Raw genomic sequence first — 15,387 nt, 5'->3', positions numbered from 1 at the left:
TATAACACACAAATGTGGCACATAATGACTATAGTCCTGGGGTCTCCTCACCCATGATATAACACACAAATGTGACACATAATGACTATAGTCCTGGGGTCTCCTCACCCATGATATAACACACAAATGTGACACATAATGACTATAGTCCTGGGGTCTCCTCACCCAGGATATAACATACAAACATGGCACATAATGACTATAGTCCTGGGGTCTCCCCGCCCATGATATAACACATAAATGTGGCACATAATGACTATAGTCCTGGGGTCTCCTCACCCATGATATAACACACAAATGTGGCACATAATGACTATAGTCCTGGTGTCCCCTCACCCATGATATAACATACAAACATGGCACATAATGACTATAGTCCTGGGGTCTCCTCGCCAATGATATAACACATAAATGTGGAACATAATGACTATAGTCCTGGGGTCTCCTCGCCCATGATATAACACACAAATGTGGAACATAATGACTATAGTCCTGGGGTCTCCTCGCCCATGATATAACACACAAATGTGGAACATAATGACTATAGTCCAGGGGACTCCTCGCCCATGATATAACATACAAACATGGCACATAATGACTATAGTCCTGGGGTCTCCTCACCCATGATATAACACACAAATGTGGAACATAATGACTATAGTCCTGGGGTCTCCTCGCCCATGATATAACACACAAATGTGGCACATAATGACTATAGTCCTGGGGTCTCCTCACCCATGATATAACATACAAACATGGCACATAATGACTATAGTCCTGGGGTCTCCTCACCCATGATATAACACACAAATGTGGCACATAATGACTATAGTCCAGGGGTCTCCTCGCCCATGATATAACATACAAACATGGCACATAATGACTATAGTCCTGGGGTCTCCTCACCCATGATATAACACACAAATGTGGAACATAATGACTATAGTCCAGGGGTCTCCTCGCCCATGATATAACACAAATGTGGAACATAATGACTATAGTCCAGGGGTCTCCTCGCCCATGATATAACACAAATGTGGCACATAATGACGATAGTCCTGGGGTCTCCTCACCCATGATATAACACAAATGTGGCACATAATGACTATAGTCCTGGGGTTTCCTCACCCATGATATAACATACAAATGTTGGCACATAATGACGATAGTCCTGGGGTCTCCTCACCCATGATATAACATACAAATGTGACACATAATGACTATAGTCCTGGGGTCTCCTCACCCATGATATAACACAAATGTGACACATAATGACTATAGTCCTGGGATCTCCTCACCCATGATATAACACACAAATGTGGCACATAATGACTATAGTCCTGGGGTCTCCTCACCCATGATATAACACACAAATGTGACACATAATGACTATAGTCCTGGGATCTCCTCACCCATGATATAACACACAAATGTGGCACATAATGACTATAGTCCAGGGGTCTCCTCACCCATGATATAACACACAAATGTGACACATAATGACTATAGTCCTGGGGTCTCCTCACCCATGATATAACACACAAATGTGGCACATAATGACTATAGTCCTGGGGTCTCCTCACCCATGATATAACACACAAATGTGACACATAATGACTATAGTCCTGGGGTCTCCTCACCCATGATATAACACACAAATGTGACACATAATGACTATAGTCCTGGGGTCTCCTCACCCAGGATATAACATACAAACATGGCACATAATGACTATAGTCCTGGGGTCTCCTCGCCAATGATATAACACATAAATGTGGCACATAATGACTATAGTCCTGGGGTCTCCTCACCCATGATATAACACACAAATGTGGCACATAATGACTATAGTCCTGGTGTCTCCTCACCCATGATATAACATACAAACATGGCACATAATGACTATAGTCCTGGGGTCTCCTCACCCATGATATAACACACAAATGTGATACATAATGAATAAAGTCCTGGAGTCTCCTAACCCATGATATAACACACATATGTTACACATCATGACTGTAGTCCTAAGGTCTACTCACCCATGATATAACATACAATTGTGGCACATAATGACTATAGTCCTGGGGTCTCCTCACCCATGGTATAACACACAAACATGGCACATAATGACTATAGTCCTGGGGTCTCCTCACCAATGATATAACACATAAATGTGGCACATAATGACTATAGTCCTGGGGTCTCCTCACCCATGGTATAACACAAATGTGGTACATAATGAATAAAGTCCTGGAGTCTCCTAACCTGTAATATAACACACATATGTGACACTTCATGACTATAGTCCTAAGGTCTACTCACCCATGATATAACACAAACATGGCACATAATGACTATAGTCCTGGGGTCTCCTCACCCATGGTATAACAAACATGGCACATAATGACTATAGTCCTGGGGTCTCCTCACCCATGATATAACACACAAATGTGATACATAATGAATAAAGTCCTGGAGTCTCCTAACCCATGATATAACACACATATGTGACACATCATGACTATAGTCCTAAGGTCTACTCACCCATGATTTAACATACAAATGTGGCACATAATGACTATAGTCCTGGGGTCTCCTCACCCATGATATAACACACAAATGTGGCACATAATGACTATAGTTCTGGGGTCTCCTCACCCATGATATAACACAAATGTGGCACATAATGACTATAGTCCTGGGGACTCCTCACCCATGATATAAAACACAAATGTGGCACATAATGACTATAGTCCTGGGGTCTCCTCACCCATGATATAGCACACAAATGTGGCACATAATGTTTATAGTCCTGGGGTCTCCTCACCCATGATATAACACAAATGTGGCACATAATGACTATAGGCCCTCATTCCGAGTTGTTTGCTCTCTAGCTGCTTTTAGCAACAATGCAAATGCTAAGCCACCGCCCTCTTGGAGTGTATCTTAGCTTAGCAAAAGAACAAACTAAAACATGGCAGTGCGGCAGCAAAAGAATACTGTGCAGTTTCTGAGTACCTGCAAACCTACTCCTTCCTTGCAATCACTTCAGACCATTCAGTTCCTGATTTGATGTCACAAACACGCTCAGCATTCTCCCAGCCACGCCTGCGTTTCTACAGCCACGCCTGCATTTGCATCTGACACGCCTGCGTTTTTTTGCTTTCTCCCTGAAAACGTCCAGTTTCTGCCCAGAAACACCCACTTCCTATCAATCACTCTGCGGCGTGTAGTGCAACTGAAAAGCGTAGTTCGGCCTTGTGTAAAAGTACTAAGGCTGTTGTGAAAGTCCGTCGCGTGTGCACATTGCGGCCCATACACATGCGCAGAATTGCCGGATTTTCACTTAATAGCAGAAAAGCGAACGATTTCTGCTAGCGAACAACTCAGAATGATCTCCATAGTCCTGGGGTCTCCTCACCCATGATATAACACAAATGTGGCACATAATGACTATAGTCCAGGGGTCTCCTCGCCCATGATATAACACACAAATGTGGAACATAATGACTATAGTCCAGGGGTCTCCTCGCCCATGATATAACACACAAATGTGGAACATAATGACTATAGTCCAGGGGTCTCCTCGCCCATGATATAACATACAAACATGGCACATAATGACTATAGTCCAGGGGTCTCCTCACCCATGATATAACACAAATGTAGCACATAATGACTATAGTCCAGGGGTCTCCTCGCCCATGATATAACATACAAACATGGCACATAATGACTATAGTCCAGGGGTCTCCTCACCCATGATATAACACAAATGTGGAACATAATGACTATAGTCCAGGGGTCTCCTCGCCCATGATATAACACAAATGTGGCACATAATGACGATAGTCCTGGGGTCTCCTCACCCATGATATAACACAAATGTGGCACATAATGACTATAGTCCTGGGGTCTCCTCACCCATGATATAACATACAAATGTGGCACATAATGACGATAGTCCTGGGGTCTCCTCACCCATGATATAACATACAAATGTGGCACATAATGACTATAGTCCTGGGGTCTCCTCACCCATGATATAACACACAAATGTGACACATAATGACTATAGTCCTGGGATCTCCTCACCCATGATATAACACACAAATGTGGCACATAATGACTATAGTCCTGGGGTCTCCTCACCCATGATATAACACACAAATGTGACACATAATGACTATAGTCCTGGGGTCTCGTCACCCATGATATAACACACAAATGTGACACATAATGACTATAGTCCTGGGGTCTCCTCACCCAGGATATAACATACAAACATGGCACATAATGACTATAGTCCTGGGGTCTCCTCGCCAATGATATAACACATAAATGTGGCACATAATGACTATAGTCCTGGGGTCTCCTCACCCATGATATAACACACAAATGTGGCACATAATGACTATAGTCCTGGTGTCCCCTCACCCATGATATAACATACAAACATGGCACATAATGACTATAGTCCTGGGGTCTCCTCGCCAATGATATAACACATAAATGTGGAACATAATGACTATAGTCCTGGGGTCTCCTCGCCCATGATATAACACACAAATGTGGAACATAATGACTATAGTCCTGGGGTCTCCTCGCCCATGATATAACACACAAATGTGGAACATAATGACTATAGTCCAGGGGACTCCTCGCCCATGATATAACATACAAACATGGCACATAATGACTATAGTCCTGGGGTCTCCTCACCCATGATATAACACACAAATGTGGAACATAATGACTATAGTCCTGGGGTCTCCTCGCCCATGATATAACACACAAATGTGGCACATAATGACTATAGTCCTGGGGTCTCCTCACCCATGATATAACATACAAACATAGCACATAATGACTATAGTCCTGGGGTCTCCTCACCCATGATATAACACACAAATGTGGCACATAATGACTATAGTCCAGGGGTCTCCTCGCCCATGATATAACATACAAACATGGCACATAATGACTATAGTCCTGGGGTCTCCTCACCCATGATATAACACACAAATGTGGAACATAATGACTATAGTCCAGGGGTCTCCTCGCCCATGATATAACACAAATGTGGCACATAATGACGATAGTCCTGGGGTCTCCTCACCCATGATATAACACAAATGTGGCACATAATGACTATAGTCCTGGGGTCTCCTCACCCATGATATAACATACAAATGTGGCACATAATGACGATAGTCCTGGGGTCTCCTCACCCATGATATAACATACAAATGTGACACATAATGACTATAGTCCTGGGGTCTCCTCACCCATGATATAACACAAATGTGGCACATAATGACTATAGTCCTGGGATCTCCTCACCCATGATATAACACACAAATGTGGCACATAATGACTATAGTCCTGGGGTCTCCTCACCCATGATATAACACACAAATGTGACACATAATGACTATAGTCCTGGGGTCTCCTCACCCATGATATAACACACAAATGTGACACATAATGACTATAGTCCTGGGATCTCCTCACCCATGATATAACACACAAATGTGGCACATAATGACTATAGTCCTGGGGTCTCCTCACCCATGATATAACACACAAATGTGACACATAATGACTATAGTCCTGGGGTCTCCTCACCCATGATATAACACACAAATGTGACACATAATGACTATAGTCCTGGGGTCTCCTCACCCATGATATAACATACAAACATGGCACATAATGACTATAGTCCTGGGGTCTCCTCGCCAATGATATAACACATAAATGTGGCACATAATGACTATAGTCCTGGGGTCTCCTCACCCATGATATAACACACAAATGTGGCACATAATGACTATAGTCCTGGTGTCTCCTCACCCATGATATAACATACAAACATGGCACATAATGACTATAGTCCTGGGGTCTCCTCGCCAATGATATAACACATAAATGTGGCACATAATGACTATAGTCCTGGGGTCTCCTCACCCATGATATAACACACAAATGTGACACATAATGACTATAGTCCTGGGGTCTCCTCACCCATGAAATAACACAAATGTAACACATAATAACTATAGTCCTGGGGTCTCCTCATCCATGGTATAATACACAAATAAATGTGCCACATAATGGGGGAGATTCAAATATTTGAAAAGTCAGTTGGGAGTCTGGTTTTTCCTATCTAATAAAGAGGAAAAAAACGAAACCCAACGACTTTTCAAACATTTGAATCTCCCCCAATGACTATAGTCCTTGGGTCTCCTCACCCATGATATAACACATAAATGTGGCACATAATGTGTATTAGTCTGGGGTCTCCTCACCCATGATATAAAACACACACATGGCACATAATGACTATAGTCCTGGGGTCTCATAACCCTTGATATAACACATTTTTGGCACATAATGACTATTGTCCTGGGGTCTCCTCACCCATGATATAACAATCAACATAGCACATATTGACTATAGTCCTGGGGTCTCCTCACCGATGATATAACACACAAACATGGCACATAATGACTATAGTCCTGGGGTCTCCTCACCGATGATATAACACACAAACATGGCACATAATTACTATAGTCCTGGGGTCTCCTCACCCATGATATACTGTAACACACAAATGTGACACATAATGACTATATTCCTGGGGTCTCCTCACCCATGATATAACACACAAATATGGCACATAATGACTATAGTCCTGGGGTCTCCTCACCCATGATAAACTGTAACACACAAATGTGTCACATAATGACTATAGTCCTGGGGTCTCCTTATCCATGATATAACACACAAATGTGACACATAATGACTATAGTCCTGGGGTCTCCTCACCCATGATATAACACACAAATGTGGAACATAATGACTATAGTCCAGGGGTCTCCTCGCCCATGATATAACATACAAACATGGCACATAATGACTGTAGTCCTGGGGTCTCCTCACCCATGATATAACACACAAATGTGGAACATAATGACTATAGTCCTGGGGTCTCCTCGCCCATGATATAACACACAAATGTTGCACATAATGACTATAGTCCTGGGGTCTCCTCACCCATGATATAACACACAAATGTGGAACATAATGACTATAGTCCAGGGGTCTCCTCGCCCATGATATAACATACAAACATGGCACATAATGACTATAGTCCTGGGGTCTCCTCACCCATGATATAACACACAAATGTGGACCATAATGACTATAGTCCTGGGGTCTCCTCGCCCATGATATAACACACAAATGTGGCACATAATGACTATAGTCCTGGGGTCTCCTCACCCATGATATAACACACAAATGTGGAACATAATGACTATAGTCCAGGGGTCTCCTCGCCCATGATATAACACAAATGTGGAACATAATGACTATAGTCCAGGGGTCTCCTCGCCCATGATATAACACAAATGTGGCACATAATGACGATAGTCCTGGGGTCTCCTCACCCATGATATAACACAAATGTGGCACATAATGACTATAGTCCTGGGGTCTCCTCACCCATGATATAACATACAAATGTGGCACATAATGACGATAATCCTGGGGTCTCCTCACCCATGATATAACATACAAATGTGACACATAATGACTATAGTCCTGGGGTCTCCTCACCCAGGATATAACATACAAACATGGCACATAATGACTATAGTCCTGGGGTCTCCTCGCCAATGATATAACACATAAATGTGGCACATAATGACTATAGTCCTGGGGTCTCCTCACCCATGATATAACACACAAATGTGGCACATAATGACTATAGTCCTGGTGTCCCCTCACCCATGATATAACATACAAACATGGCACATAATGACTATAGTCCTGGGGTCTCCTCGCCAATGATATAACACATAAATGTGGAACATAATGACTATAGTCCTGGGGTCTCCTCGCCCATGATATAACACACAAATGTGGAACATAATGACTATAGTCCTGGGGTCTCCTCGCCCATGATATAACACACAAATGTGGAACATAATGACTATAGTCCAGGGGACTCCTCGCCCATGATATAACATACAAACATGGCACATAATGACTATAGTCCTGGGGTCTCCTCACCCATGATATAACACACAAATGTGGAACATAATGACTATAGTCCTGGGGTCTCCTCGCCCATGATATAACACACAAATGTGGCACATAATGACTATAGTCCTGGGGTCTCCTCACCCATGATATAACATACAAACATGGCACATAATGACTATAGTCCTGGGGTCTCCTCACCCATGATATAACACACAAATGTGGCACATAATGACTATAGTCCAGGGGTCTCCTCGCCCATGATATAACATACAAACATGGCACATAATGACTATAGTCCTGGGGTCTCCTCACCCATGATATAACACACAAATGTGGAACATAATGACTATAGTCCAGGGGTCTCCTCGCCCATGATATAACACAAATGTGGAACATAATGACTATAGTCCAGGGGTCTCCTCGCCCATGATATAACACAAATGTGGCACATAATGACGATAGTCCTGGGGTCTCCTCACCCATGATATAACACAAATGTGGCACATAATGACTATAGTCCTGGGGTCTCCTCACCCATGATATAACATACAAATGTGGCACATAATGACGATAGTCCTGGGGTCTCCTCACCCATGATATAACATACAAATGTGACACATAATGACTATAGTCCTGGGGTCTCCTCACCCATGATATAACACAAATGTGACACATAATGACTATAGTCCTGGGATCTCCTCACCCATGATATAACACACAAATGTGGCACATAATGACTATAGTCCTGGGGTCTCCTCACCCATGATATAACACACAAATGTGACACATAATGACTATAGTCCTGGGGTCTCCTCACCCATGATATAACACACAAATGTGACACATAATGACTATAGTCCTGGGATCTCCTCACCCATGATATAACACACAAATGTGGCACATAATGACTATAGTCCTGGGGTCTCCTCACCCATGATATAACACACAAATGTGACACATAATGACTATAGTCCTGGGGTCTCCTCACCCATGATATAACACACAAATGTGACACATAATGACTATAGTCCTGGGGTCTCCTCACCCATGATATAACATACAAACATGGCACATAATGACTATAGTCCTGGGGTCTCCTCGCCAATGATATAACACATAAATGTGGCACATAATGACTATAGTCCTGGGGTCTCCTCACCCATGATATAACACACAAATGTGGCACATAATGACTATAGTCCTGGTGTCTCCTCACCCATGATATAACATACAAACATGGCACATAATGACTATAGTCCTGGGGTCTCCTCGCCAATGATATAACACATAAATGTGGCACATAATGACTATAGTCCTGGGGTCTCCTCACCCATGATATAACACACAAATGTGACACATAATGACTATAGTCCTGGGGTCTCCTCACCCATGAAATAACACAAATGTAACACATAATAACTATAGTCCTGGGGTCTCCTCGCCCATGATATAACACACAAATGTGGCACATAATGACTATAGTCCTGGGGTCTCCTCACCCATGATATAACACACAAATGTGGAACATAATGACTATAGTCCAGGGGTCTCCTCGCCCATGATATAACATACAAACATGGCACATAATGACTATAGTCCTGGGGTCTCCTCACCCATGATATAACACACAAATGTGGACCATAATGACTATAGTCCTGGGGTCTCCTCGCCCATGATATAACACACAAATGTGGCACATAATGACTATAGTCCTGGGGTCTCCTCACCCATGATATAACACACAAATGTGGAACATAATGACTATAGTCCAGGGGTCTCCTCGCCCATGATATAACACAAATGTGGAACATAATGACTATAGTCCAGGGGTCTCCTCGCCCATGATATAACACAAATGTGGCACATAATGACGATAGTCCTGGGGTCTCCTCACCCATGATATAACACAAATGTGGCACATAATGACTATAGTCCTGGGGTCTCCTCACCCATGATATAACATACAAATGTGGCACATAATGACGATAGTCCTGGGGTCTCCTCACCCATGATATAACATACAAATGTGACACATAATGACTATAGTCCTGGGGTCTCCTCACCCATGATATAACACAAATGTGACACATAATGACTATAGTCCTGGGATCTCCTCACCCATGATATAACACACAAATGTGGCACATAATGACTATAGTCCTGGGGTCTCCTCACCCATGATATAACACACAAATGTGACACATAATGACTATAGTCCTGGGATCTCCTCACCCATGATATAACACACAAATGTGGCACATAATGACTATAGTCCTGGGGTCTCCTCACCCATGATATAACACACAAATGTGACACATAATGACTATAGTCCTGGGGTCTCCTCACCCATGATATAACACACAAATGTGACACATAATGACTATAGTCCTGGGGTCTCCTCACCCATGATATAACATACAAACATGGCACATAATGACTATAGTCCTGGGGTCTCCTCGCCAATGATATAACACATAAATGTGGCACATAATGACTATAGTCCTGGGGTCTCCTCACCCATGATATAACACACAAATGTGGCACATAATGACTTTAGTCCTGGTGTCTCCTCACCCATGATATAACATACAAACATGGCACATAATGACTATAGTCCTGGGGTCTCCTCGCCAATGATATAACACATAAATGTGGCACATAATGACTATAGTCCTGGGGTCTCCTCACCCATGATATAACACACAAATGTGACACATAAGGACTATAGTCCTGGGGTCTCCTCACCCATGATATAACACACAAATGTGGCACATAATGATGATAGTCCTGGGGTCTCCTCACCCATGATATAACACAAAAATGTGGCACATAATGACTATAGTCCTGGGGTCTCCTCACCCATGATATAACACACAAATGTGGCACATAAGGACTATAGTCCTGGGGTCTCCTCACCCATGATATAATAAACAAACGTGGCACATAATGACTATAGTCCTGGGGTCTCCTCACCCATGATATAACACACAAATGTGACACACAATGACTATAGTCCTGGGCTCTCATCACCCATGATATAACACACAAATGTGACACATAATGACTATAGTCCTGGGGTCTCCTCGCCAATGATATAACACATAAATGTGGCACATAATGACTATAGTCCTGGGGTCTCCTCACCCATGATATAACACACAAATGTGACACATAATGACTATAGTCCTGGGGTCTCCTCACCCATGAAATAACACAAATGTAACACATAATAACTATAGTCCTGGGGTCTCCTCATCCATGGTATAATACACAAATAAATGTGCCACATAATGGGGGAGATTCAAATATTTGAAAAGTCAGTTGGGAGTCTGGTTTTTCCTATCTAATAAAGAGGAAAAAATCGAAACCCAACGACTTTTCAAACATTTTAATCTCCCCCAATGACTACAGTCCTTGGCTCTCCTCACCCATGATATAACACATAAATGTGGCACATAATGTGTATTAGTCTGGGGTCTCCTCACCCATGATATAAAACACACACATGGCACATAATGACTATAGTCCTGGGGTCTCATAACCCTTGATATAACACATTTTTGGCACATAATGACTATTGTCCTGGGGTCTCCTCACCCATGATATAACAATCAACATAGCACATAATGACTATAGTCCTGGGGTCTCCTCACCCATGATATACTGTAACACACAAATGTGACACATAATGACTATATTCCTGGGGTCTCCTCACCCATGATAAACTGTAACACACAAATGTGTCACATAATGACTATAGTCCTGGGGTCTCCTTATCCATGATATAACACACAAACATGGCACATAATGACTATAGTCCTGGGGTCTCATCACCCATGGTATACTGTAACACACAAATGTGTCACATAATGACTATAGTCCTGGGGTCTCAGGACCCATGATATAATACACAATTGTTGCACATATTGACTATAGTCCTGCTGTCTCCTCACCCATGATATAATAAACAAATATTTCACATAATGACTATAGTCCTGGGGTCTCCTCACCCATGATATAACATACAAACATGACACATAACGACTATTGTCCTGGGGTCTCCTCACCCAAGATATAACACACAAACATGGCACATAATGACTATAGTCCTGGGTTCTCCTCACCCATGATATAACGCACAAACGTGGCACATAATATCTATAATCTTGGTGTCTCCTCATCCATGATATAACACACAAACATAGCACATAATGAATGTAGTCCTGGGTTCTCCTCACCCATGATTTAACACACAAACGTGGCACATAATGTCTATAATCTTGGGGTCTCCTCATCCATGATATAACACACAAACATGGCTCATAATGACGATAGTCCTGGGGTCTCATCACCCATGATATAACACACATATGTGGCACATTATGACTATAGTCCTGGGTTGTCCTCTCCCATGATATAACACACTTATGTGGCACATAATGACTATAGTCCTGGGGTTTCCTCACCCATGATATATCACACAAATGTAACATAGTAACTAAGGTTGAAAAAAGACAATTATCCATCGAGTTCAACCTATTTGTGGTCTCCTATACAGTCTTATTATAGGACTAGTTATATTTATGTTAGGACTAGTTATATTAACTATAATGCGTGCCTACGCACCATAGCCCTGAATATTTTTATCCAATAGGAATTTATCTAACCCATTCTAAAAGGTGTTGACTGATTCCGCCATTACTACTCTCTCAGGCAGGGAATTCCAAACACGTATTGTCCTTACTGTGAAAAAACCTTTTCGCCTCAATGTGCAGAAACTCCTCTCCTCTAACCTAAGCGAGTGACCACATGTCCTCTGTGCTGATCTTATAGAAAACAGGTCCCTCCCAAGCTCTGTGTATTGACCCCTTATATATTTGTAGATGTTGATCATGTCCCCTCTAAGTCTCCTCTTTTCCAATGTAAACATGCCTAGCCATGCAAGCCTTTCCTCGTATTCCAGCGTCTCCATGCCCTTGATTAGTTTGGTCACCCGCGTCTGAACCTTTTCTAGCTCCAGGATATCCTTTTTGTAATATGGTGCCCAAAATTGCACACAGTGGTGGTCATTCCGAGTTGTTCGCTCGCAATCTGCTTTTAGCAGCTTTGCACACGCTAAGCCGCCGCCTAATTGGAGTGAATCTTAGCATCTTAAAATTGCGAACGAAACATTCGCAATATTGCGAAAAGACATCTCTGTGCAGTTTCTGAGTAGCTCCACACTTACTCGGCATCTGCGATCAGTTCAGTGCTTGTCGTTCCTGGTTTGACGTCATAAACACACCCAGCGTTCGCCCAGACACTCCTCCGTTTCTCCAGCCACTCCCGCGTTTTTCCCAGAAACGGTAGCGTTTTTTCCCACATGCCCATAAAACGGCCTGTTTCTGCCCAGAAACACCCACTTCCTGTCAATCACACTACGATTGCCTGAACGAAGAAAAAGCCGTGAGTAAAATACCAAAGTTCTTAGCAAATTTACTTGGCGCAGTCGCAGTGCGAACATTGCGCATGCGCACTAAGCGGATAAACGCTGCGATGCGATGAAATTTACAGAGCGAACAACTCGGAATGACCACCAGTATTCAAGTGATTTATATAATGGGAGTATAATACTCTCGTCCCTTGCATCAATTCCCCGTTTTATGCATGCTAATATCTTATTAGCCTTCTTTGCTGCAATCCTACTTTGGGTGCTGCTGCTTAATTTGTTATCCATGTGAACCCCTAGGTCTTTTCCAGTACAGAATCCCCTAATATTACCCCATTTAGGGGTATATGCAATTGCAGCCGAATTCCGGCGTGAATTCGACCGTTTTTGGATTCAACACAATTCAACAGGCGAATCCCTCCTGCCGGGACCTGAATTCGACATATTCAATAAAAAATGGATTCAACAGTCCCGCTGCCGAAAAACGGACCAATTGACGAATAGTGGGCGGCCTGGATTCGGCTTCATGGACACCACAAAAGTGTTGTTAAAAAGCTGGAAAAAAAACGGGCCCACTGGTACCTGTAGTTCTCCTACAAAAAAAATACCCCGCAAAAAAATAAAATAAAAAAATGACATACCCGGTCCACGACTGGCGGGACCCCCCGTGACTGCTGTCAAAGAGGGTCCCTTCAGCCAATCAGGGAGCGCCACATCGTGGCACTCTCCTGATTGGCAGTGCGCGCCTGAACTGTCAGGTGGCGCACTCGAGATACAATGTAGCGGATAGACGCGCCATTGTATCCAATGGTGGGAACTTTGCGGTCTGTGGTAGACCGCAAAGTTAAGTGGGGGCAACCACAAAAGTGACCCCACTTAACCTTGCGCTCTACCGCAGACCGCAAAGTTCCCACCATTGGATACAATGGAGCGCCTATCCGCTACATTGTATCTACAGTGCAGTGCGCAGCCTGACTGACAGCTCAGGAGCGCACAGCCAATCAGGAGAGTGCCATTGCTGAAGGGACCCTCTTTGACAGCAGTCACGGGGGGGTCACGCCAGTCGGTGAAAGGGGTCCCATGTGTAAACATGGGACCTCTTACAGTCCGTGGATCGGGTTTTTGGGGGTTTTTATTTTGCAAAGTACGTGGATTACAAACAGAAGAAGAGGACCGACACTGGATTCTTGTGAGTATAATTTTATGTACAGGTACCCCATGGATTCTACTGGTGAAGAGGGGCCGATGCTTCGTGTCAACATAGGTAGGTATGTATGTGTGTAGGTGTGCATGTATGTAATAAAGTTTTACTGTCACGGTGTCTGTGTTGTTTTTCTTGGGTATTTGTTTGTAGTAGAACTACAGGTAACAGCGGGCCTGTTTCCCCCCCGCATGCTGGTACTTGTGGTTCTCCAAGTACCAGCTTGTGGGGGAGGATTGCTGGGACTTGTAGTTCTTCTACAAAAAACAATATTCTTTATTTTTACACAAAAGGCTATCAGCCCCACATCCACCACCTTGGAATGGGGGGACAGCCTCGGGCTTCACCCCTGTCCCTTGGGTAGCTGGAAGGGGGATCCCTTGATTTAAGGGGTCCCCACTCCTCCAGTGTACCCCGGCCAGGGGTGACTAGTTGGGGGGGTAATGCCACGGGCACAGGGGCCGACATAAAAGTGCCCCCTGGCTGTGGCATTATCTCTGACTAGTGGAGCCCGGTCCTGGTGTTAAAAATATGGGGGACCCCTACGTCTTTTGTCCCCTGTATTTTTTGCACCAGGACCAGGCGCAGAGCCCGATGCTGGTTGTTAAAATATGGGGGAACCCCTGTCATTCCCCCCCCCCCTGTATTTTTACAACCAGGACAGGCTCAAAGAGCCCGACACTGGTCATGCTTAGGAGGGGGGACC

This window comes from Pseudophryne corroboree, chromosome 3, assembly GCF_028390025.1.
Source record: "Pseudophryne corroboree isolate aPseCor3 chromosome 3, aPseCor3.hap2, whole genome shotgun sequence".
Lineage (NCBI taxonomy): Eukaryota > Metazoa > Chordata > Amphibia > Anura > Myobatrachidae > Pseudophryne > Pseudophryne corroboree.
Note: the sequence above shows the minus strand (reverse complement) of the source record.